Raw genomic sequence first — 27,149 nt, forward strand, 5'->3', positions numbered from 1 at the left:
GTAAACCTACGCTGCACGCCCTCAATAGCAAGAATATCCTTCCTCAAATTTGAGGCCCCCCCCCCCTGACATCAGTCTGAAGAAGGGTCTCAACCCGAAACGTCACCCATTCCTTCTCTCCTGAGATGCTGCCTGACCTGCTGAGTTACTCCAGCATTTTGTGAATAAATACATAATTCTCCATGTGTGTGTGTGTGAGAAAGGATGTAATATCCCCCAGTTCTCCTTGGCCAGGTCTATTTCTGGCTTCTGATCCTGGCTGCTGACCCATACGCGTATAAATCTGTCACTGTGACTCCAGATGATATTACACTGTCAAAAGAACATGTTAATTAGTGCCTGTCTCCCTGTAGTCTGAAGCCCCAGTCAATAGCCGTGGCACACACTCAGTTACACTGTCAACCACCAGTGTAAGCCTGTTGGCAGGCTCTAGTCCGTCACACACACTCCCTGCTTGTTAAACCAGTGCCTTTTTGACATACGCCAGCTGTCTAGCGTCTAATTATTATTTTCTTTTAAATGATGATCATTTTTTAAATATTAAACCTGTTCAATTTTAGCGAATGTATAGAGTTATTGTTCGTCGAAGCAAAAACGGGTATCGAGAAATCAGGAACGGGGTACTGATTTTGGAAGATCAGCCATAATCATATTGAATGGCGGTGCTGTCTCGAAGGGCCGAATGGCCTAGTCCCGCACCTATTTGCTATGTTTTTATGTTTTTAAATTTTATAAAAAATTTCTGTGATAAATTGTCTTAAAATGATGTATAGACTTATTGATTGTTAAAATTTTATAAAACACTAGATCGAGTGAATCCTTTGGGCCCAAACCTCCCTCTCCTTTCCCCCTCCCCTCTCCCCCCTCCCACCTCCCCCGTCTCTTCCCCTCCCTCCTCCCTCCCCCTCCCTCCTCCCTCCCCTCCCCCTCTCTCCCCCTTCCCTCCCCCTCCCCCCTTCCCCTCTCCCTTCCCCTCCCCCCACTCCATCCCCTTCAACCCTCCCTTATCCGCCCTCCTCCTCCCTCCCTCCTCCCTCCCCCTCCCTCCTCCCTCCCCCTCCCTCCTCTCCCCCCTCCCTCCCCTCTCCCTTCCCCTCCCCCCCACTCCATCCCCTTCAACCCTCCCTTATCCGCCCTCCTCCTCCCTCCCTCCTCCCTCCCCCTCCCTCCTCCCTCCTCCCTCCCCCTCCCTCCCCCTCTCCTCCCCCTCTCTCCCCTCCCCTCTCCCCCCTCCCTCCCCCCTTCCCTCCCTCCCTAGGAGATAGATTTAAACTTGAAAATGTGAATAACTTAAAAAATATAACACCGATTTCAATGAAACTTCTTCCATTAGCACCAAAGGGACGATGGTGAGTAAGGTGGGCCTAAAATTGTCGTGCTATCGTGTACCGTTTTGACTGTAGTTCAGGAACAAACAAACAAACGAGCATTTTAGTATATAGATTTTGTGTCCAAATTGTCCTTTATCATCGTTCCCTTTTCTGCATATCTTTCATTCATTCGTTCTATATCTCTCTATGTCACCGTCTGTATCTCTTGTTCCCCTCTCCCCTGACTCTCAGTCTGAAGAAGGGTCTCGACCTGAAACGTCGCCCATTCCTTCTCCCCAGAGATGCTGCCTGTCCCACTGAGTTACTCCAGCATTTTGTGTCAACCTTTCCTACGAATTCCCTTTAAGGCACCTTCCTCTCCCCTTAAACCAATGTCGCCATTTTCGATACCCCTACCTTTGAAGTTCAAAATAACACATTCCCCTTAAGTTTTCAAATGATGCCTGGGCTGGAAATATCTCCTGTCATGCTGCTTGAAAGAGTTAATTAGCGTATTAAACCTTTGGCGTTTGGAGATATTTTGCCCTGGCTCAGAGATCCTATTTCCTTAGACCGACACAAACAGGATATAATGATCGATAATTAAGTTAGTTCACTGCAAGCTTAACCATGCTGAACACCACAACTGGATATCGGCAGACTAAGTGGGAAATAACTCTGTTCAATACCGAGCTGAAAAGAAATCTAACCTGATACAGGTCACCAATTTGTGTGGGAAGGAACTGCAAATGTTGGTTTGTCCGTTAATTGTCTTCAGTAAAAAATTGTACATTGGCCCTTAGAGTCATAGAGTCATAGAGTGATACAGTATGGAAACAGGCCCTTCGGCCCAACTCGCCCACACCGGCCAACAATGTCCCAGCTACCCTAGTCCCACTTGCCTGCATTTGGTCCATAACCTTCCAAACCTGTCCTGTCCATGCACCTGTCCAACTATTTCTTAAATGAAACAAATGACTGTACTGGCCTGTAATAACTGTACTAGCCTGCAATGGCTGTACTAGCCTGTAATGGCTGTACTAGACTGTAATGGCTGTACTAGACTGTAATGGCTGTACTAGCCTGTAATGGCTGTACTAGCTTGAAAAAAAGACCAACCTCGTCTGATCTTAGAAGTCTGGGCCTTGTGTGCAGGATAGTGTTAGTATATGGCGTGATCACTGGTCCGTGTGGATTTGCTGGGCCAAACGGCCTGTTTCTGTGCTGAATCTCTAAATTGTAAAGTCTGAAGTAAAGTCTAGGATAGGAAAGGTTTAGAGGGATGTGGGATGAACATGGGCAAATGGGACTCGTATACATGGAGCATCTTGGCTGGTATGGAGGAGTTGGGCTGAAGGGCCTGTTTCCGTGCTGTATGACTGTGTCTCCATGACTCTAACTAACTTCAAGGGGTATGGGGAGAAGGCAGGAACGGGGTACTGATTGTGGATGATCAGCCACGATCACGGTGAATGGCGGTGCTGGCTCGAAGAGCCGAATGGCCTACTCCTGCACCTATTGTCTATTGTCTATTGTCTAACTTCTGCAGGTGCACCGTAGAAAATGTACTGTCGGGTGGAATCACAGTTTGTGTTGGGAACAGCTCTGCCCAAGACCCCAAGAAACTGCATTGAGTTGTGAATGTAGCCCAGTCCATCACACAGACCGGACTACCCAACAACCCACTCCATCTACACTTCACGTTGTGTCCCTAGTGTGTGTAGGATAGTGTTAGTGTGCGGGGATCGCTGGTCAGTGCGGACTCGGTGCTCCAAAGGGCCTGTTTCCGCGCTGTATCTCTAATCTAAACCAAAACCTGCTTGCGTTTGGTCCACATCTCTCCAAACCTGTCCTATCCATGTACCTGTCTAACTGTTTCTTAAACATTGGTTTTGTCCCAGCCTCAACTACCTCCTCTGTCAGCTTGTTCCATACACCCACCACCCTTTGTGTGGAAAAAGTTACCCCTCAGATTCCTATTAAATCTTTTCCCCTTCACCTTAAATCCATCATCTCTGGTTCTTGATTCCGCTACTCTGGGCAAGAGACTTTGTGCATCTACCAGATCTATTCCTCTCATGACTTTATACACCTCTATAAGATCACCCCTCATCCTCCTGCACTTTAAGGAATAGAGTGATACAGCGTGGAAACAGGCCTTTTGGCCTAACTTGCCCACACCGACCAACATGTTCCAGCTACACCTGCCCATGTTTAGTCTATACCGCTCTAAACATGTCTTATCCATGTACCTGTCTAACTGTTTCTTAAGCGTTGGGATAGTCCCAGCCTCGACTACCTCCTCCGGCAGCTCGTTAAATACACCCACCACCCTGTGTGTGAGTCCCGGCCTACTCAACCTCCCCCTGTAGCTCAGACCCTCTAGTCCCGGCAACATCCTCGTAAGTCTTCTCTGCGCCCTCTCCCAGCTTGACAATGTTATTGTATCAGCACATTGCAATGCAACTTCTGAACCAAAGTCTTGCTTCGAGTTCCATGCAGATGGTAGACATATGGCATTTACACAAGAGATGAAGAATGTGCCAGGGCTCAGTGTTGAGCTTGTGAAGTAATGGGGTTTGAGAAGGAATTCACAGCGAGCTGTTGACACAACAGAACGCCATGTGAATGGAAGGTTGAAAGTATGGTTCTCTTGAAGTGTCGTCGGAGTCTCTCAAAGCCGATCGGCGGCATCAACAAATCGTCAGCCCCCTGCCAAAGAATCTTAAATCAACAATACTTCACGAAAATATTTTTGCTGCTGTTCAAAATACAGATGATGTGTGAGGCTCCACCACCGGTGTGAAGCATCGAGATGCAAGCTGTTGCTGATAAAGTATTGTTTGTTAACAAAAGTGTGAATAAGTCACAGACCTAGTCAGCATCGTGAAGACAATTAAGGGAGGCAGTAGAACTGATCTTAACAACAACTCCAACGCCCAGGAACATAGGGGATTTTGCAAATAGGGCGGCACGGTGGCGCAGCGGTAGAGTTGCTGCCTTACAGCGAATGCAGCGCCGGAGACTCAGGTTCGATCCTGACTACGGGCGCCGTCTGTACAGAGTTTGTACGTTCTCCCCTTGACCTGCGTGGGTTTTCTCCGAGATCTTCGGTTTCCTCCCACACTCCAAAAGACGTGCAGTTTTGTAGGTTAATTGACTGGGTAATATGTAAAAATTGTCCCTAGTGGGTGTAGGATAGTGTTAATGTGCGGGGATCGCTGGGCGGCGCGGACTCAGTGGGCCGAAGGGCCTGTTTCTGCGCTGTATCTCTAAATCTAAATCTAAAAAGTAGCGGGCACTGCCCGGTCCATCACGGGTACTGACCTCCCCACCATCGAAGAGATCTACAGGAGTCGCTGCCTCAAACGGCAGCCAGCATCATCAGAGACCCACACCACCCTGGCCACGCTCTCATTTCACTCCTGCCATCGGGAAGAAGGTACAGGAGCCTGAAAACTGTAACGTCCAGGTTCAGGAACAGCTTCTCCCTACAGCCATCAGACTATTAAACACTACAAACACCAACTAAACACCAACGAACACCTCCTATCACTTATGAACTTATGACCTTATGACTTAATTCTGCTCCTATGACTTAGACAGTAGACAATAGACAATAGGTGCAGGAGGAGGCCCTTCGGCCCTTTGAGCCATTCAATGTGATCATGGCTGATCATTCTCAATCAGTACCCCGTTCCTGCCCTCTCCCCATACCCCCTGACTCCGCTATCCTTAAGAGCTCTATCTAGCTTATGAGCTTATGAGCTTATAAACTAATATGATGCATAATTTTCTGTTGTTTTTTTTTATTGTCCCGTGCTGGGTGTTTACAGACAAAGCAGAGCAGAGCAGGCAGCACAAGGACATGGATGCAATTGAATTGTAAATCAGCACAGGACACTTTGCAAGCTGTACCAAATAACTTTTGAACCTGGCATTGAACTATTTTGCCTCTTTACTTCTCTAAATGTGCTCGAGCCAGGTTTTTTTGTTGTTCCATATATAAACTTGGCTTGAACTTGTGGCAACGCATCTGTTTCCAACACTGAACATTTATTCCTGATATTTTAAATTAACCTATCCTGCCAATTTCCACTTGCACAAATGGCTTACACGCCAACGTTTAAACGCTCAGATCATTGATAGGTTTTACGGGCTAATGGAACACTATTAAATGCATACGTCGTCAGGTGCCATTGGTTATATTCGGCAACTGGGAAATGTAATAGATTCTCAGCACAATAGTGAATTTCATCTGCCTCACAGCGCCAGAGACCCTGGTTCAATCCTGGCCTCGGGTGCTGTCTGTATGGAGTTTGCACGTACTCCCTGTGACGGCGTGGGTTTCATCTGGATCTCCGGTTTCCTCCCACACCTTAAAGACGTGAGGGTTTGTAGATTAATTGGCATCTGTAAATTTCCCTAGGGTGTAGGGAGTGGATGAGAAAGTGGGATGATATAGAACTAGTGTGAATGGGTGATCGTTGGTCAGTGCGGACTCGGTAGGCCGAAGAGCCTGTTTCCGCACTGCATCTCTAAACTAAACTCAACTAAACTAAACTAAACTAAACTACACTAAACTAAACTAAACTAAACTAAACTAAACTAAACTAAACTAAACTAACCTAAACTACACTAAACTTACTTTCGTTTAGTTTAGAGACACAGCGTGGAAACAGGCCCCTCATCCCACTGAGTCAACGCTCCCGCTGCGCCACCGTGCCACCCTTACTCTTATATGAGGTATTATGATGTATGATCTCCTCTTATTTATGAATTGGCATCTTCCTGCACCTTCATGAGTTGCTGCTTCAGGGACCAATGTGCATCCACATAATCCCTTTCCATTCTCCAGGTACCCCAAAGATCAAGTATTGACTTAGACAATAGGCAATAGACAATAGGTGCAGGAGGAGGCCATTCGGCCCTTCGAGCCAGCACCACCATTCAATGTGATCATGGCTGATCATTCTCAATCAGTACCCCGTTCCTGCCTTCTCCCCATACCCCCTGACTCCACTATCCTTAGGAGCTCTATCTAGCTCTCTCTTTGTGGTTGCAGTATTGGTGATTGCAAGGCAGCCATAACAGTGTAAAAGCAAAGTCCGTAATGCAACCAAAGACACAGTCCGTGGGAGATCACAGTCGCTGAGGTTAGTGTTGTGTTGTGTTCATTAGGATGATTGCTAGGAAGAAGCAGTTCTTGAACCGGGTGCTCATGGTTTTCAGGCTCCTGGACCTTCTTCCGAAGGCTTTCTAGGTTAATTGGCCTCTGTAAATTGCCCTTAGTGTGTAAGGAATGGATGCAAAAGTGGGATAAAATGGAACTAGTGCGAACAGGTGATCAATGGTCAGCGTGGACTCGGTGGGCCGACAGGCCTGTTTCCATGCTGCATCTTTAAAAACTAAACTAAAACAGATTTGACACCAGAGTTGCCTTGGTTATAATTGTTCCTGTTAAAAAAAAAATGTCACGAGTGTGTTTAGTTTAGTTTAAGAAGTATAAGACAATAACTGCAGATGCTGGTACAAATCCGAAGGTATTTATTAACAAAATACTGGAGTAACTCAGCAAGGCAGGCAGCATCTCGGGAGAGAAGGAATGGGTGACGTTTCGGGTCGAGACCCTTCTTCAGACTGATGTCAGGGGGGCGGGACAAAGGAAGGTTATAGGTGGAGACCGGAAGATAGAGGGAGATCTGGGAAGGAGGAGGGGAAGAGAGGGGCAGAGGAACTATCTAAAGTTGGAGAAGTCGATGTTCATACCGCTGGGCTGCAAGCTGCCCAAGCGAAATATGAGGTGCTGTTCCTCCAATTTCCAGTGGGCCTCACTATGGCACTGGGAGTGAGAGTGGGAGGCCCATGACAGAAAGGTCAGACTGGGAGTGGGAGGGGGAGTTAAAGTGCTCGGCCACCGGGAGATCAGATTGGTTAACGCGGACCGAGCGCAGGTGCTGAGCGAAGCAATCTCCGAGCCTGCATTTGGTTTAGTTTAATGTTGGCAGCGGGATGACATGGAACTACTGTTGACGGGTGACCGAAGACCAGCATTGCAGTCAATGGGCCGAAGGGCCTGTCTCCATGCTGTATCCCGATACTAAACTAAATTACCGCAACTAAAGTTAAAACCACCAAAGAGAAAATGAGTGCCTGGAGTGGGAGGGAACAGTTGAAATTTAGCCCTGGCTTTCTGCCTGAGCTGCTATTCGGTGCAATGCAGCTCTTGATCACTGTTTTGGATCATTGACGTAGCACTTCAAGGTTTATTTAGGCCAGCTTTGCTTCATTACTGTTCTTTTTGACAGGAATGGGAGCTAAAATTAGAAATATTATCTCTTAGCGTTTATTAACAGGGCTGTTCCCACCAAATGGTGAGTTCAAGGTATCCAGGTGGCTGATTAATCTATTCCAGGGCATTTCTGAAATTGTTTTTATCTATTTATTGAATTGTAGGCACTGGTGACATTGTTAAATGCTGCATTTTTTTTTCTTCTGAATTTGACATAAGATTATTTAAGAAGTCGTTTGTTTTGTCTTCTACCAATTTCTTCTTATTTTATTGCAAATGACTCCACATTTGAAAATGTCTGACTGAAAATGTTACCGCACATTTTATGATCTTGCAACCATCACGATTTTTCAGTAGCAATATTGCAGGGAGTCAGATTTCAGGAATATGTAACATTAAAAAAATTATCGGAGGCCATTCAGCCCAAGAGATCCATACTAGTGCTTCAGCTCCACTTGAAACACCCTTAAGTCTTCCTTTCAAAATGTCTTTCACTCCATCTTTATTCAATAGACAATAGACAATAGGTGCAGGAGGAGGCCATTCGGCCCTTCGAGCCAGCACCGCCATTCAATGTGATCATGGCTGATCATTCTCAATCAGTACCCCGTTCCTGCCTTCTCCCCATACTCCCTGACTCCGCTATCCTTAAGAGCTCTATCTAGCTCTCTCTTGAATGCATTCAGAGAATTGGCCTCCACTGCCTTCTGAGGCAGAGAACTCCACAGATTCACAACTCTCTGACTGAAAAAGTTTTTCCTCATCTCAGTTCTAAATGGCCTATCCCTTATTCTTAAACTGTGGCCCCTTGTTCTGGACTCCCCCAACATTGGGAACATGTTTCCTGCCTCTAACGTGTCCAACCCCTTAATAATCTTGTACGTTTGAGCTTCATCTCCACTTGAAACTACCTTAAGTCTTCCTTTCAAAATGTCTTTCACTCCATCTTTATTCACCTTCTCCTTGAAAGGTTCTAAGCTATTTAACAACCCCACTTCTACCCCTCCTCTCTGGGTTTTCAAAAACATGTCATGAAGTGGCGGTGAATCTGTGGAATTCATTGTTACAGACGGCAGTGGAGGCCAAGTCAATATGTATTTTTAAAGCGGTGATTGATAGATTCTTGATGAGTAAGGGTGTCAAAGGTTACGGGGAGAAGGCAGGAGAATGGCATTGAGAGAGAAAGATAGATCAGCCATGATTGAATGGCAGAGCAGATGCGATGGGCCGAATGGCATAATTTTGCTCCTCTGGCTTATGGTCTTATGGTCTAAGCCGAAAATATCACCATAAATGGTGTTTTTTTTGTGCGATAGCCTTCAAATTTGTGGAATTGTGGAATTGTGGAATTCATTAACACAGAAGGCCTTGATGACCCAAGTCAATGGATATTTTTAAGGCAGAGAATGATAGAGTCTTGATTAGTACAAGTTGTCAGGGGTTATGGGGAGAAGGCAGGAGAATGGGGTTGAGAGAGAAAGATAGATCAGCCATGATTGAACGACGGAGTAGACTTAGACAATAGGTGCAGGAGGAGGCCATTCGGCCCTTCGAGCCAGCACCGCCATTCAATGTGATCATGGTTGATCATTCTCAATCAGTACCCCGTTCCTGCCTTCTCTCCATACCCCCTGACTCCGCTATCCTTAAGAACTCTATCCAGCTCTCTCTTGAATGCATTCAGAGAATTGGCCTCCACTGCCTTCTGAGGCAGAGAATTCCACAGATTCACAACTCTCTGACTGAAAAAGTTTTTCCTCATCTCAGTTCTAAATGGCCTACCCCTTATTCTTAAACTGTGGCCCCTGGTTCTGGACTCCCCCAACATTGGGAACATGTTTCCTGCCTCTAACGTGTCCAACCCCTTAATAATCTTATACGTTTCGATAAGATCTCCAAGGGATGAATGGCCTTTTTCTGCTCCTATACAGTTTGAACTTATGAAAACATCTCCCACCTTACTGTGCATCGACAACCTGGTGCACTTAGTCCCACCTGTCTGCGTTTGGCCCATATCCCCCTAAACCTGTCCCTATCCATGTACCTGTCTAATTGTTTCTTAAACGTAAGTCGCTGAGTTCGCTGTTAATCTGACTGTCAATATATCCAAATAGCTTATTTGTTATATTATTTCACTTGTGCCCTTTTCTGCTCTGTCAGATTCCCACAGGTAAAGTCTAATCTTGTGTCAATGATGGTCTCCACCTCTCAGGTAAGCACAGCCACTCCATCTGCTTAAACAGATAGAAAGAAAACCCACTGGCACAGTACAAGGTGTGTAAAGATTACCAGCTTAAGTCATTACTAGTTTAAGTCATTATTTTTCTCCTTACTGATCCCTGCTGTGAATCAAATTCTCACAATCACCAGGTAATAATGGTAAATGTATTTAGTTATTTTAGTTTCGTTTAGTTTAGGGATACAGTGCGGAAACAGGCCCTTTGGCCTACAGGGCCCGCGCCAACCAGCGATCCCCGCACATTAACACTACACTACCCCCACTAGGGAGAATTTTTATTACATTTACCAAGCCAATTAACCTACAAACCTGTACGTCTTTGGAGTGCGGGAGGAAACCGAAGATCTCGGAGAAAACCCACGCAGGTCACGGGGAGAACGTACAAACTCCGTAGTCGGGATCGAACCCGGGGTAGGCCTTTTAGAACTGCGATGAGGAAAGACTTTTTCAGTCGGAGAGTTGTGAATCTATGGAATTCCCTGCCTCAGAAGGCAGTGGAAGCCAATTCTCTGGATGCATTCAAGAGAGAGCTAGATAGAGCTCTTAAGGATAGCGGAGTCATGGGGTATGGGGAAAAGGCAGGAACGGGGTACTGATTGAGAATGATCAGCCATGATCACATTGAATGGCGGTGCTGGCTCGAAGGGCTGAATGGCCTGCACCTATTGTCTATTGTCTATTGTCCGACGCTGCATTCCCTGTAAGGCCGCAACTCTACCGCTGCACCACCGTGACCGCCCACTTCACATGTAGTTCACTGGTTGAAATGTAAACTTGCTATTTCCATCAGACCCCTCCCCATTCACTACACAGAGTTCTATTTTCCCTCCATTTAATTTCCAATCATGCACTCTGTTTATGAGCAATGGTGGCATTTGAGAGGCTTTTTGGGAGGCACGAAGATATGGAGGTATAGGAGGTATGATAGCGTCTGGAGGAATGGAGGGATATGGATCATGTGCAGGCAGCGGAGATTAGTTCACCTTGGCTTCGTGTTCAGCAGCATAGGCGTTGTGGGCCGTAGGGCCTGTCCCTGTATTGTGCTGTCCTATGCCAAGGGCGGCACGGTGGCACAGCGGTAGAGTTGCTGCCTCACAGCACCAGAGACCCAGGTTCGATCCTGACCACGGGCGCTGTCTGTACAGAGTTGGTACGTTCTCCCCGTGACCCGCGGGGTTATATCCGGGTGCTCCGGTTTCCTCCCAAAGATGTGCGGGTTTGTAGGTTAATTGGCTTTGGTAAAATTGTAAATTGCCCCCTGGTGTGTGCAGGATAGTGATAGTGTGCGGGGATCGCTGGTCGGCGCGGGCTCGGGGAGCCGAAGGGCCTGATTCTGGTCTGTATCTCTAAACTAAGCTAAAGTAAAAATGTTAAGACTCAATAAATTTAAAGCTTGAAGGGTACGGGATGGCGCTGGGGAATGTGGTGACTCTGGTGTACTGCCTCAGAGTAAACCTACTCTTCTTACACTCTTGTGTACTGCCTCAGAGTGAACCTACTCATCTTACACTTTGTGTTTTGTGTGATTCCAGCATCTGTAATTCCTTGCTTCTGCATTAATAATCGGGCTGGATATTCCTTTAACAATACAAATGGCAGTACGCAAAAAGCCCTGTGAATCATAGAGGGCACGGTGGCGCAGCGGTAGAGTTGGTGCCTCACAGCGCCAGAGACCTGGCTTCCATCCTGACCACGGGGTGCTGCCTTTTAAGGCGTTTGCCCGCTCTCCCTGTGACCTGCGTGGGTTTTCTCCAGGATCTCCGGTTTTCTCCCACACTCCAGAGACGACACAGGTTTGCAGGTTATTTGGCTTGGTATAAATGTAAATTGTCCCTAGTGTGTGTAGGACAGTGTTAATGCGCAGGGATCGCTGGTCGGCGCGGACTCGGTGGGCCGAAGGGCCTGTTTCTGCACTGTTTCAAACCTAAACTAAACTATATATGAAACAGAACTCTAATTTCCTCCTTGAAATCGCACCAACTACAGTCATATTCCTGTCTCAAACCTTTTCTTGCCAGCAGCTACACTTCGATCTATCATTATACGTAACGTTCCCGTAAGTAATGTTCCCGATGTTGGGGGAAGTCCAGAACCAGGGGTCGCAGTTTAAGAATAAGGGGTAGGCCATTTAGGACTAAGATGAGGAAAAAACTTTTCACCTAGAGAGTTGTGAATCTGGGATTCTCTGCCACAGAAGGCAGTGGAGGCCAATTCACTGCATGCTTTCAAGAGAGAGTTAAATTCAGCTTTCAAGAGAGAGTTAGATTCAGCTCTCAGGGCCAAGGGAATCAAGAGATATGGGGAGAAAGCAGGAATGGGTTACTGATTTAGGATGATCAGCCATGATTATATTGAATGGCGGTGCTGGCTCGAAGGGTCAAATGGTCTACTCCTGCACCTATTTTCTATGTTTCTATGTTTCTATGTAACCCCCCCAAAAAAAATCCATCTTGTGCGTTGAATGAATGTCAAGACAGATCCCATTAGACAGACTAAACCACACTGTTTTTCCGAACATGAGGCAAGTGACAAAATAGAGTGCAGAGTGAATTGACAGATACTAAATGTGGCAGAACCCCTTTGCTCAGTGCAATATAACCTAGGGTACCAGCCATGTACAAATAATCTCCAGATAAGCTAACCAACGTTCATGATGAAGGAGATGCCCTTGGCAGTAATAATGTCATCAGTCTTCAAAATTATACATTCAGTCAATCTTACGTCCCCAGAAGCAACGCTTGGATAGTGCAGCTCTCCGTAACCTTCACTTCCCCTGCGATGCTGTGCATCGAAGTATTTCAAGGCTTTATTGTCTTATGCACCGTTGCTGTGAAGTACAGGTACAATGAAGAATCAATCTTGCTTGTGGCAGCATTGAGGAGACTTTTTAAGTTTACATACAAAACATAGAAACATAGAAAATAGGTGCAGGAGTAGGCCATTCGGCCCTTTGAGCCTGCACCGCCATTCAATGCGATCATGGCTGATCATACAACTCAGTATCCCGTACCTGCCTTCTCTCCATACCCCCTGATCCCTTTAGCCACAAGGGCCACATCTAACTCCCTCTTAAATATAACCAATGAACTGGCCTCAACCACCTTCTGTGGCAGAGAATTCCACAGATTCACCACTCTCTGTGTGAAAAAAAACGTTCTCATCTCGTTCCTAAAAGACTTCCCCCTTATCCTTAAACTGTGACCCCTTGTTCTGGACTTACCCAACATCGGGAACAATCTTCCCACATCCAGCCTGTCCAACCCATTAAGAATTTTGTAAGTTTCTATAAGATCCCCCCTCAATCTTCTAAATTCCAGCGAGTACAAGCCTTACTTTACATTCGAGGTGCAGCGTGGAAACAGGCCCTTTGGCCCACCCAGTCCGCGCCGACCAGCCATCGGCACTAGCACTGTCCCGGCACACTGGCGACAATTTTGCCAAAGCCAATATGACCGTCACCCATTCCTTCTCTCCAGTGATGTTGCCTGTCCCGTTGAGTTACTCCAGCGTTTTGTGTCAACCTACAAACATGCACGCCTTTGGAGCGTGGGATGAATCCGGAGCACCGGGAGAAAACCCAGGCAGATAACGGGGAGAACGTACGAACTCCGTACAGACAGCACCCGTAGTCAGGATCGAACCTGGGCCTCTGGCGCCCTAAGGCAGCAACTCTACCGCTGCGCCCTTAGATATCAGAGTGAAAAGAGAAAGCTGAAATTGATGAGAAGCACGAAGATAAGAAAGCAGGAAGATCATTTTATTGAAGAGAAATTGAAGTATTGCAGTTGTAAATACAGGTTTTTATTATTTGATTTAGTGGCTTTACAGCAAAAAAAACACAAATCTGTAAGAGATGGATAATTTGAGCTGTGATGCATGTGATATGTGTAGTGAGCTTGGCAGCAACAGGACTTGTGAAATGTATGCTTCCTACAGCTTCATCGTTGCAGATTTATCAACCGCCGCTTCGTAAATCTCGACATCTGAAACAAAAAGTGAACGTGCTGGAGATCACTCTGTAGACGAGGCACTATTTGCTCCAGAGATAGTGGGGGCTGGCACGGTGGCGCGGCGGTAGAGTTGCTGCCTCACAGCGCCAGAGACCCGGGTTCCATCCTGACTACGGGTGCTGCCTGTACGGAGTTTGTACGTTCTCCCTGTGACCTCGTGGGGTTTTCTCCGGGCGCTCCGGTTTCATTCCCACCCTCCAAAGATGTCCAGCATTTTGTAGGGTAATTGGCTTCGGTAAAATTGTAAGTTGTCCCTAGTGTATGTGTGACAATGCTGGTGTGCTGCACGACACTACATTATACTTGCTGGTTCACTCGGGATGAAGGGCCTGTTTCCACGCTGTATCTCTGAACTAAACGAGACTAGACAAAACAATCCAGCTGCCAGGAATGTCATGGATAAACTTGGTATTTTCTGCCTTCCAGCAATTTCTAAGACTCATCCCTAGATAAACTTAAAAGTAGGACCTCAAAGGTAATAATCTCTGGATTACTACCAGTGCCACGTGCTAGTCAGAGTAGAAATAGGAAGATATTACAGATGAATACGTGGCTTGAAAAATGGTGCAAGGGGGGGGATTCAAATTTCTAGGACATTGGAACCAGTTCTGGGGGAGGTGGGACCAGTACAAACAGGACGGTCTGCACCTGAACTGGAATGGAACCAATGTCCTTGGGGGGGTGTTTGCTAGTGCTGTCGGGGAGGATTTAAACTAATATGGCAGGGGGATGGGCAGAGGGGTATAAAGTGAGGGTAGAAACAATAGGTAGCAAGGTGAAAAGTAAAAGTGGCAGGCAGACAAATCCAGGACAAAAATCAAAAAGGACCACTTTGCAACATAATTATATAAGGGGCAAGAGTGTTATTAAAAACAAGCCTGAAGGCTTTGTGTCTCAATGCAAGGAGTATTCGGAATAAGGTGGATGAATTAAATGTGGAGATAGTTATTAATGATTATGATATAGTTGGGATTACAGAGACATGGCTCCAGGGTGACCAGGGCTGGGAGCTCAACATCCAGGGATATTCTATATTCAGGCGGGATAGACAGAAAGGAAAAGGAGGTGGGGTAGCGTTGCTGGTTAGAGAGGAGATTAAAGCAGTGGAAAGGAAGGACATTAGCTTGGAGGATGTGGAATCGATATGGGTAGAGCTGCGAAACACTAAGGGGCAGAAAACGCTAGTGGGAGTTGTGTACAGGCCACCTAACAGCACTAGTGAGGTTGGGGATGGCATCAAGCAGGAAATTAGAAATGCATGCACCAAAGGTGCAGCAGTTATAATGGGTGACTTCAATCTACATATAGATTGGGTGAACCAAACTGGCAGGGGTGCTGAGAAAGAGGATTTCTTGGAATGTTTGCGAGATGGTTTTCTAAACCAACATGTCGAGGAACCAACGAGAGAGCAGGCCATTCTAGACTGGGTATTGAGTAATGAGGAAGGGTTAGTTAGCAGTCTTGTTGTGCGAGGCCCCTTGGGCAAGAGTGATCATAATATGGTGGAGTTCTTCATTAGGATGGAGAGTGACAGAAACAAGTGTTCTGAACTTAAAGAAAGGTAACTTTGAGGGTATGAGGCGTGAATTGTCCAAGATAGACTGGCAATTGATGCTGAAAGGGTTGACGGTGGACATGCAATGGAAGGCATTTAAAGGTCGCATGGATGAACTACAACAAGTGTTCATCCCAGTTTGGCAAAAGAACAAACCAGGAAAGGTAGTGCATCCGTGGCTAACAAGGGAAATCAAGGATAGTATTAAAACAAAAGATGAAGCATACAGATTAGCCAGAAAAAGTAGCATACCAGAGGACTGGGATAAATTCAGAGTCCAGCAGAGGAGGACAAAGGGCTTAATTAGGAAAGGGAAAATAGATTATGAGGGAAAACTGGCAAGGAACATAAAAACTGACTGCAAAAGCTTTTATAGATATGTGAAGAGAAAAAGATTAGTTAAGACAAATGTAGGTCCCTTGCAGTCGGAAACAGGTGAATTGATCATAGGGAACAGGGAGATGGCAGACCAATTGAACAAATACTTTGGTTCTGTCTTCACTAAGGAAGACATAAACCATCTGCCGGAAATAGCGGGGGACCGGGGGTCTAATGAGATGGAGGAACTGAGGGAAATCCAGGTTAGTCGGGAAGTGGTGTTAGGTAAATTAAATGGATTAAAGGCAGATAAATCCCCAGGGCCAGATAGGCTGCATCCCAGAGTGCTTAAGGAAGTAGCCTCAGAAATAGTGGATGCATTAGTGATAATTTTTCAAAACTCCTTAGATTCTGGAGTAGTTCCTGAGGACTGGAGGGTAGCTAATGTAACCCCACTTTTTAAAAAGGGAGGGAGAGAGAAAACGGGGAATTATAGACCAGTTAGCCTAACATCGGTAGTGGGGAAAATGCTAGAGTCAGTTATTAAAGATGTGATGGCATCACATTTGGAAAGTGGTGAAATCATCGGACAAAGTCAGCATGGATTTACAAAAGGCAAATCATGTCTGACGAATCTTATAGAATTTTTCGAGGATGTAACTAGTAGAGTGGATAAGGGAGAACCAGTCGATGTGTTATATCTGGACTTTCAGAAGGCCTTCGACAAGGTCCCACATAGGAGATTGGTGTACAAACTTAAAGCACACGGTATTGAGGGTTCAGTGTTGAGGTGGATAGAAAATTGGTTGGCGGACAGGAAGCAAAGAGTAGGAATAAACGGGTCCTTTTCAGAATGGCAGGCAGTGACTAGTGGGGTACCGCAAGGCTCAGTGCTGGGACCCCAGTTATTTACAGTGTATATTAATGATTTGGACGAGGGAATTGAATGCAACATCTCTAAGTTTGCGGATGACACGAAGCTGGGTGGCAGTGTTAGCTGCGAGGAGGATGCTAGGAGGCTGCAGAGTGACTTGGATAGATTAGGCGAGTGGGCAAATGCATGGCAGATGCAATATAATGTGGATAAATGTGAGGTTATCCACTTTGGCGGCAAGAACAGGAAAGCAGAGTATTACCTGAATGGTGAACGATTAGGAGAAGGGGAGATGCAACATGACCTGGGTGTCATGGTGCACCAGTCATTGAAAGCAAGCGTGCAGGTGCAGCAGGCAGTGAAGAAAGCATTCATAGCAAGAGGATTTGAGTTTAGGAGCAGGGAGGTTCTACTGCAGTTGTACAGGACCTTGGTGAGACCGCACCTGGAGTATTGTGTGCAGTTTTGGTCTCCTAACCTGAGTAAAGACGTTCTTGCCTTAGAGGGAGTACAGAGAAGGTTCACCAGATTGATCCCTGGGATGGTGGGACTTTCATATGAAGAAAGACTAGATAGACTAGGCTTGTACTCGCTGGAATTTAGAAGATTGAGGGGGGATCTTATAGAAACATATAAAATTCTTAAGGGGTTGGAGAGGCTAGATGCGGGAAGATTGTTCCCGATGTTGGGGAAGTCCAGAACCAGGGGTCACAGCTTAAGGATAAGGGGGAAGTCTTTTAGGACCGAGATGAGAAAACATTTCTTCACACAGAGAGTGGTGAGTCTGTGGAATTCTCTGCCACAGAAGGTAGTTGAGGCCAGTTCATTGGCTATATTTAAGAGGGAGTTAGATTTGGCCCTTTTTGCTAAAGGGATCAGGGGGTATGGAGATAAGGCAGGTATAGGTTACTGAGCTGGATGATCAGCCATGATCATATTGAATGGCTGTGCAGGCTCGAAGGGCCGAATGGCCTACTCCTGCACCTATTTTCTATGTTTCTATGTTTCTATGTAAACTAAACGAAACTAAACAAAACAATCCAGCTGCCAGGAATGTCATGGATAAACATGGCATTTTCTGCCTTCCAGCAATTTCTAAGACTCTTCCCCTGCAGCACATAGTCCTTGAGCTCCCTAGTTACTTGAGCAAGGTATTAACCTTTTAATGAAAAACAAAAGTGCTGGAGGAACTCAGTGGGCCCGGCAGCATCTGTGGAAGGAATGGACAGATGACCTTTCAGTTCGGGACCCTTCTTCAGACTCACCCACCTCCCTCACCTGTATCCACCTATCACTCATCAAGGTAGGCACAAGATGCTGGAGTAACTCAGCGGGACAGACAGCATCTCTGGAGAACATGGATAGGTGACTTTTGGGTCAGGACCCTTCTTCAGATTGAGAAGGGTCTCTACCCGAAACGTCACCTATCCATGTTCTCCAGAGATGCTGCCTGACCCGCTGAGTTACTCCAGCACTCTGTGAAACGTCACCTATCCATGTTCTCCAGAGATGCTGCCTGACCCGCTGAGTTACTCCGGCGCTTTGTATCTTTTTTTGTATACCAACACCTGCAGTTCCTTGTATCTCCTTATTTGCCAGAAGCAGCAGAATGTGTAAAAATCCCTAAAATGCAATTTTTCTGACACTGCAGTTTAGTTTAGTCTAGTACAGGTAGAGGTACAGTGTGCAAAAAGGCCCTTCGGCCCACCGAGTCCATGCCGACCAATGATCCCCACACACTAACACTATCCTACATACACACTCCGGACAATTTACATTTAGACCAAGCCAATTAACCTACAAACCTGTGAGTCTTTGGAGTGTGGGAAGAAACCGGAGCACCCGGAGAAAACCCACGCAGGTCACGGGGAGAACGTACAAACTCTGTACAGACAGCACCCGTAGTCGGGATCGAACCCGGATCTCTGGCGCTGTGAGGCAGCAAATCTACCGCTGCGCCACCGTGCCACAAATTTAAAGTTTTAATATAGCTGTTATATTTTAATATTTTAACATAACTGTTATAGATAATCTTTGCAACCTAATTGTGCATCGCCTTATTAAAATAGAATAAATGTAGATTAAGCAGACCACAGCTTCACATTTCCAGCCAACAATTTTATATCATCACATGTGGGAAAAATCTCCACAATTTGTATAAATACTGTAGGCCATGGATCTTTAACAGTGTGTGACATTGTGTGGTAAAGATATGAAGACGTTTACAATTATGGAGCTGCTTAATAGATGAGAAATAAATTTGATGTATCTGCTGATTAGAGAGACCAAAATTAGAGTCCGCACATGTAAGCCAGACACTAATAAACTCATGGAGGAACAAGCACCAGAGACTGAATAACCCGCTCCTGTTTCTATTTTCTATGATCTTATGTTCTAACTAATGCACTGGTGTTGATCTCCATGGTAACAGGAACGTCTGTTCACACTATTTGCCTTATAAATTGTTATTGAACATTCTTGTGCTTTTGATCTTAGAGTCATACAGCCGGAAACAGGCCCTTCGACCCAACTTGCCCGTGCCGACAAACAAGCTCCATCTAAACTAATCTCACCTGCCCGCATTTGGCCCATGATCCTCTGAACCTTTCCATTCCATGTACCTGTTCCGTGGTCTTTTAAATGTTGTTTTAGCACCTGCCTCAAATGCCTCCTCTGGCAGCTTGTTCCATACACCAACTACCCTCAGTGTGGAAAAAGTTGCCCCTCACATTCCTCTTAAACCTTTCCCCTCTCACCTTAAACCTAGATATGTAGGAAAATAACTGCAGATGCTGGTACAAATCGAAGGTATTGCAAAATGCTGGAGTAACTCAGCAGGTCAGGCAGCATCCAGGAGAGAGGGAATGGGTGACGTTTCGGGTCGAGACCCTTCTTCAGACTGAAGAAGGGTCTCGACCCGAAACGTCACACATTCCTTCACTCCTAGATGCTGCCTGACCTGCTGAGTTACTCCAGCATTTTGTGAAATAAATACCTTCGATTTGCACCAGCATCTGCAGTTATTTTCTTACACAGGGTAATAAGTGGATCGCAGCGAGCTGGTGCAGAGTTAGAAGAATTCTCTGGGGCTCGGCAAGGCAGACGTGGGGTTTCATGGTCTTAAAATAATGAACAGTCATTCAGGACAGTGAAAGAACATAGAACGTAGAACATTGCAGCACAGGAACAGGCCATTCGGCCCACAATGAGTGCGTCAAACAGGATGCCATATAAACTAATCTGCCTGAATGTGATCCATATCCCACCATTCCTCTGGATATGCCCTACATTCAGCTGAGTGTTCACCCTTTCAAAGGGTTTTCTACCCAACTCAGTCCAAGGTCCACTCTGTACAGCAGGCAGTGAAGAAAGCCAATGGAATGTTGGCCTTCATAACAAGAGGAGTTGAGTATAGGAGCAAAGAGGTCCTTCTACAGTTGTACCGGGCCCTGGTGAGACCGCACCTGGAGTACTGTGTGCAGTTTTGGTCTCCAAATTTGAGGAAGGATATCCTTGCTATTGAGGGCGTGCAGCGTAGGTTTACTAGGTTAATTCCCGGAATGGCGGGACTATCATATGTTGAAAGACTTGAACGACTAGGCTTGTTATTTAGAAGGATGAGAGGAGATCTTATCGAAACGTATAAGATTATTAAAGGGTTGGACACGTTAGAGGCAGGAAACATGTTCCCAATGTTGGTGGAGTCCAGAACAAGGGGCCACAGTTTAAGAATAAGGGGTAGGCCATTTAGAACTGAGATGAGGAAAAACCTTTTCAGTCAGAGAGTTGTGAATCTGTGGAATTCTCTGCCTCGAAGGCAGTGGAGGCCAATTCTCTGAATGCATTCAAGAGAGAGCTAGATAGAGCTCTTAAGGATAGCGGAGTCAGGGGGTATGGGGAGAAGGCAGGAACAGGGTACTGATTGAGAATGATCAGCCATGATCACATTGAATGGCGATGCTGGCTCGAAGGGCCGAATGGCCTCCTGCTGCACCTATTGTCTATTGTCTATAACTAGGATAGATTTTGAGTGCTGTAGTTAACTCAGTTATGTGCTGGTTTTGGAATAGATTTCATGTCCCTAAAAAGAAGGCTTTCAGCTGTTGTAATACTGTTCAAAATCTGCCAATGTGTCCTTCAATGTATCACGAGGGTTTACTTGGAAGAGCGAACGTTTTCTAATTTCATGGACTCCAGGCACTGTTTCAGTCCAAAGAAAATTGTTCTTTCCAAGTTGAGCTTGATTTGGATCCCAATGAACTCCTGCGATTGCTTCTTTGACATTTTTCATTCATGTCCATACTTTGAACATCACCCAATTTCCCCTAAGACACACCATCCTGCATCTGCAGGCCACCTGTGTTCACCCTTTCAAAGGGTTTTCTACCCAACTCAGTCCAAGATCCACTCTGTACAGCAGGCAGTGAAGAAAGCCAATGGAATGTTGGCCTTCATAACAAGAGGAGTTGAGTATAAGAGCAAAGAGGTCCTTCTGCAGTTGTACAGGGCCCTAGTGAGACCGCACCTGGAGTACTGTGTGCAGTTTTGGTCTCCAAATTTGAGGAAGGATATTCTTGCTATTGAGGGCGTGCAGCGTAGGTTTACTAGGTTAATTCCCGCAATGGCGGGACTGTCATATGTTGAAACACTGGAGCGACTAGGCTTGTATACACTGGAATTTAGAAGGATGAGAGGAGATCTTAGCGAAAAGTATAAGATTATTAAGGGGTTGGACACGTTAGAGGCAGGAAACATGTTCCCAATGTTGAGGGAGTCCAGAACAAGAGGCCACAGTTTAAGAATAAGGGGTAGGCCATTTAGAACTGAGATGAGGAAAAACTTTTTCAGTCAGAGAGTTGTAAATCTGTGGAATTCACTGCCTCAGAAGGCAGTGGAGGCCAATTCTCTGAATGCATTCAAGAGAGAGCTGGATAGAGCTCTTAAGGATAGCGGAGTCAGGGGGTATGGGGAGAAGGCAGGAACGGGGTACTGATTGAGAATGATCAGCCATGATCACATTGAATGGCGGTGCTGGCTCGAGGGGCCGAATGGCCTCCTCCTGCACCTATTGTCTATTGTCTGTTGTCTATTGCTCGCCCAATCTCAAAACAAAACTAGATGAGGGAAATAGATGAGGGGCGTAGACAGGGTCGATGCTCAGAGTCTTTCACCCAGAGTAGTGGAATCAAGAACCAGAAGACATAGGTTTAAGGTGAGAGGGGCAAGATTTAACAAGAACCTAAGGGGCAACTTTTTCATAGTTTCATAGTGGTAGGTGTTTGGAACGAGCTGCCAGAAGAGGCAGGTACATTAACAACATTTGGACAGGTATGTGGATAGGATGAGGGTGTCATGGTGGCCCAGCGGTAGAGTTGCTGTCTTACAGCACCAGAGACCCGAGTTTGATCCTGTCTATGGGTGCTGTCTGTATGGAGTTTGTACGTTCTCCCTGTGACCGAGTGGGCTTTCTTTGGGTGCTCCGGTTTCCTCCCACACTCCAAAGACGTGTGGGTCTGCAGGTTAATTGGCCCTCTGTAAATCGCCCCTCGTGTGTCGGGAGTGGATGAATGCAAAAGTGGGATAACGTAGAACTAGTCCCTGGTTTTTCATCATAATTGAATTTACATTGAAATTTAACGATTCGTGTAAAACTGCACAATACTGTGTACACCACACTTCAGTCTGAAGAAGGGTCTCGACCCGAAACGTCACCCATTCCTAATCTCCAGAGATGCTGCCTGACCCGCTGAGATACTCCAGCATTTTGTGTGTCTAATGTGTAGACCACTATGCTTATTGCATGAGAAAAATGACCAAATGACGTTTCTTAAAGTTATTAATTATAATATAGCTGTGGCTACCTACAGTTAAACGTGGAAGATTGTACCAACTCTACCATGGCTGGAGAAGGTGAATGGAGTCCTCACGTTGAAACATTGCTTTTGAAGACAGACACAAAATGCTAGAGTAACTCAGTGGGACAGGCAGCGTCTCTGGAGAGAAGGAATGGGTGACGTTTCGGGTCGAGACCCTCCTTCTGCCTGTCCGGCTGAGTTACACCACCTTCGATTTAATCCAGCATCTGCAGTCCTTTCCTACAAACAGTGTACAGATACATGATATCTGGGCACTCACATTTCGGAGGACCTAACATGGTCCAATAACACTGTTGCGCTGGTCAAGAAGGCACAACAAAGACTGTTCTACTTAAGAACACTGAAAAAGTCTGGTCTACCCCAACAGCTGCTGACGACCTTCTACCGCTGCACCATAGAGAGCACCCTAACGCATGGCATCCCTGTGTGGTACCTCAGCTGCACGGAGGCAGAAAGGAAAGCTCTACAGCGGGTAGTCCATAGAGCTCAGAGGGCCATCGGAACACAGCTACCAGACTTGGAGGGCATCTACAACACACGATGCCTCAGAAAAGCCACCAGCATCCACAAAGACTCTTCACACCCCTGCAACAGTCTGTTCGAACTCCTTCCATCAGGCAGACGATACAAGGCCTTCTATGCCCGCACCTCCAGACTCAGGAACAGCTTCATCCCCAGGGCCATAGCTGCTATGAACCGGTCCTGCTGAGCCGGATGGCCACAACTTGCACTTTACCCTGTCCAAAACTGTTACAACTGTTTCGTTTCGTTGGGTTGCTGCTGTCTAAATTACCTAAATTATTGCATCGTATGGGAGGCGCATTCCCAATCTCGTTGTACCCCTGGGTACAATGACAATAAAGATATATTGTATTGTATTGTATTGTATAAAGGGAAAGTGTAAGAAAATAACTGCAGATGCTGGTACAAATCGAAGGTATTTATTTCACAAAATGCTGGAGTAACTCAGCGGGTCAGGCAGCATCTCAGGAGAGAAGGAATGGGTGACGTTTCGGGTCGAGGCACTTCTTCAGACCCGAAACGTCACCCATTCCTTCTCTCCAGAGATGCTGCCTGTCCCGCTGTGTTACTCCAACATTTTGTGCCTGTCTTCGGTGTAAACCGGCATCTGCAGTTCCTTCCGAAACATTGCTTTCGAGCTTGCTAAAGGAGCTACCAAGTGAGCCGCAACAGCCCATAAGGACGGTGATTAAAAGGATCTCTCAGGCAATAACGGGAGCAGTAAGATTTTGCTACTGCTGCCCTTCACTAATTACTTGTGAAGAATTTCCCTCTTCAGTTTGACATTTAATGCCTTGGCCATTGAGGCATGGTTAGATAGTGACCTTATGGAACAAATAGAGGACTCTCGTTTATTTCCACATTTTCTCATAACACACGATGGGCCAGATGCTGCGATATTTTGAGGACTGATGTAACAAAGGCAAGATCGGATGTTTTGAAAAGAGATTGCATTTTGAGTTACAGAATACAGAGCAGTCCTGGATCAGAGATTTTTAAACACCCGATTAGACAATAGGCAATAGGTGCAGGAGGAGGCCATTCGGCCCTTTGAGCCAGCACCGCCATTCAATGTGATCATGGCTGATCATTCCCAATCAGTACCCCATTCCTGCCTTCTCCCCATACCCCCTGACTCCGCTATGCTTAAGAGCTCGATCTAGCTCTCTCTTGAATGCATTAAGAGAATTGGCCTCCACTGCCTTCTGAGGCAGAGAATTCCACAGATTCACAACTCTCTGACTGAAAAAGTTTTTCCTCATCTCAGTTCGAAATGGCCTACCCCTTATTCTTAAACGGTGGCCCCTTGTTCTGGACTTCACCAACATTGGGAACATGTTTCCTGCCTCTAACGTGTCCAACCCTTTAATAATCTTATACGTTTCGATAAGATCTCCTCTCATCCTTCTAAATTCCAGTGTATACAAGCCTAGTCGCTCCAGTCTTTCAACATATGACAGTCCCGCCATTCCGGGAATTAACCTAGTAACCTAGATTGTTATGGAAATGTGCTTATCAGTCAGGGTTGCTTTAAAATTATTACCGATTGTAAATATAAATGCTGGAAATAGACGTTTTTGTCATCTTAAGTAAATTCTACATTGACTTAATCAGCCCTTTAGCACGACTTACTGAGTAGATTTGCTGCCTCACAGCGCCGGAGACCCGGGTTCCATCCTGACTACGGGTGCTGTCTGTACGGAGTTTGTACGTTCTCCCCGTGACTGCGTGGGTTTTCTCCGGGTGCTTCAGTTTCCTTCCACACTCCAAAGACGTACATGTTGGTAGGTTAATTGGCTTTGGTAAAATGGTAAGTAGTCCCCAGTGTGTGTAGGATAGTGCTAGTGTGCGGGGATCACTGGTCAGCACGGACTCGGTGGGCCGAAGGGCCTGTTTCCGCGCTGTATCTCTAAAACTCAAGCTAAGACTTTTAACTTTAGACTTTACTTTAGACATTAGAGTTCAGAGATAGAGTGTGGAAGCAGCCCCTTCGGCCTACCGAGTCCATACCGACCAGCAATCACCTTGTACACTAGCACCACCCTACATCCTTGGGACTATTTACAGTTTTTATCAAAGCCAATTAACCTACAAATAGACAACAGACAATAGGTGCAGGAGGAGGCCATTCGGCCCTTCGAGCCAGCACCGCCATTCAATGTGATCATGGCTGATCATTCTCAATCAGTACCCCGTTCCTGCCTTCTCCCCATACCCCCCTGACTCCCCTATCCTTAAGAGCTCTATTTAGCTCTCTCTTGAATGCATTCAGAGACTTGGCCTCCACTGCCTTCTGCAAATCTGCACATCTTTGGAGTGTGGGAGAAAGCCAGAGCACCCGGAGAAAACCCACGTGGCCACAGGGAGAAGGCACAGACTCCCTACAGACGGCGCCCGTAGTCAGGATCGAACCCGGGTCTCTGGCGCTGTGAGGCAGCAACTCTACCGCTGCGCCACCGCGCCGACCCTAATAATTCAGTTCAGTATTTAAACTGAATTATTTATTAACATTATTCTACACTCCTTAGGTCATACATTTAATTAGTTTCTATAAAACTGCTGATATATTTGGAAAGTTGTACTTTTTTGTTGAACTGTTTCATGGTGCTGAATCTAGCCACTAATTTTTGTGATTTAAAAAAAAAAAAAGAGGAATTGGAAGTTGTGCCACAGTTGGATTAATAAAGTGCAGAACGAGGGTGATACAAGCTGGAAGGACATAGAAGCATCCACCTCCAAATTTGTATGTTCATTTTTTTACATAAATTATATCAAGGCTGTTGCATTCATTTGTACTAACACTGTAGTCTAGAGCGAGTTAAGACAAGTATATCTGTGGGAAGGAACCGCAGGTGCTGGTTTACACTGAAGATAGACACAAAAAGCTGGAGTAACTCAGCGGGTCAGGCAGCATCTCTGGAGAAAAGGCATAGGTGACGTTTTGGGCCGAGACCCTTCTTCAGACTGAGGGTCAGGGGAGAGCATGGATACGAACAGTGTTGACTTCCATGTTTAGTTTAGTTTAGTTTAGTTTAGAGATGCAGTGCGGAAACAGGCCCTTCAGCCCACCGCCCGCGCCGACCAGCGATCCCCGCACATTAACACGATCCCACACCCAGTAGGGACAAGGTACATTTATAATAAGTCAATCAGCCTACTATCCTGTACGTCTTTGGAGTGTGGGAGGAAACCAGAGCTTCTCGGAGAAAACCCACGCAGGTCACGGGGAGAACGTACAAACTCCGTACAGACAGCACCCGTAGTCAGGATCGAACCCGGGTCTCTGGTGCTGTAAGGCAGCAACTCTACCGCCGCACCACCTGTATATCCCAACGTTACCACCTCCTCCACAGCCAACAATGGACCATTGTGGGCTCCACCTTTCCTTGATCATCGGTGCCGGGTTGGGGGAAACTTTAAAAAATCTCTTTCCTCGTCGGAGATGCGATTTTGTCCCCGTGTCGTATCTCCGTCCGCGCTGGCGGCCTCTTGCTGGTGACCGACTTCGGGAGCTCCGACCGCGGGAGCCTGCGGACTTCGCATCGTGGAGCTGGCGGTCCCTTGGTTAGGGACTGCCTTCGGGAGCTCCAACCGCAGGAGCTTCGATCGCCCCGATCGCGAATGGTTCGACTGCTCTGTCCGTGGGAGAATAAGGAGGGAAGAAGATTAGACTTTATTGCCTTCCATCGCAGTGAGGAATGTGGGTGGGACGGGACGCTGTGGTGGACGTTTATGTTAACTTTTATGTAGTTGGGTATCTTGTTGCTTTTCTCTGGTATGGGTGTACGGTAAATCAAAATTCACTGCACCTTAAATGGGACACATGACAATAAAGGACCATTGAACCATTGAAAAGTGTTTTGCATGCTATCCAAACAAATCAGATAATTCCATACATAAATACAACCAGGCCATACTCATGTATAATAGGTAGAGCAAAGAGGAAGATACAGAGTGCAGAATATAGCTGTCAGCATTGTCGCGCACCAGTTCCTGAGACTAATTAAAAATATTGCTAAAATAATTCAAGTTAGGGTTTTTAATTATTCATAATTAATTTAAACCATGTTATCATAAGCACTTCTTTTTATTATTTTTTTAATCTCGTGTCTCTTGTTTAGTTAAGGCTCCAGTTTTAGGAAAGGAAGGATAA

This window comes from Rhinoraja longicauda, chromosome 14 (assembly GCF_053455715.1).
Source record: "Rhinoraja longicauda isolate Sanriku21f chromosome 14, sRhiLon1.1, whole genome shotgun sequence".
NCBI classification, from domain to species: domain Eukaryota; kingdom Metazoa; phylum Chordata; class Chondrichthyes; order Rajiformes; family Arhynchobatidae; genus Rhinoraja; species Rhinoraja longicauda.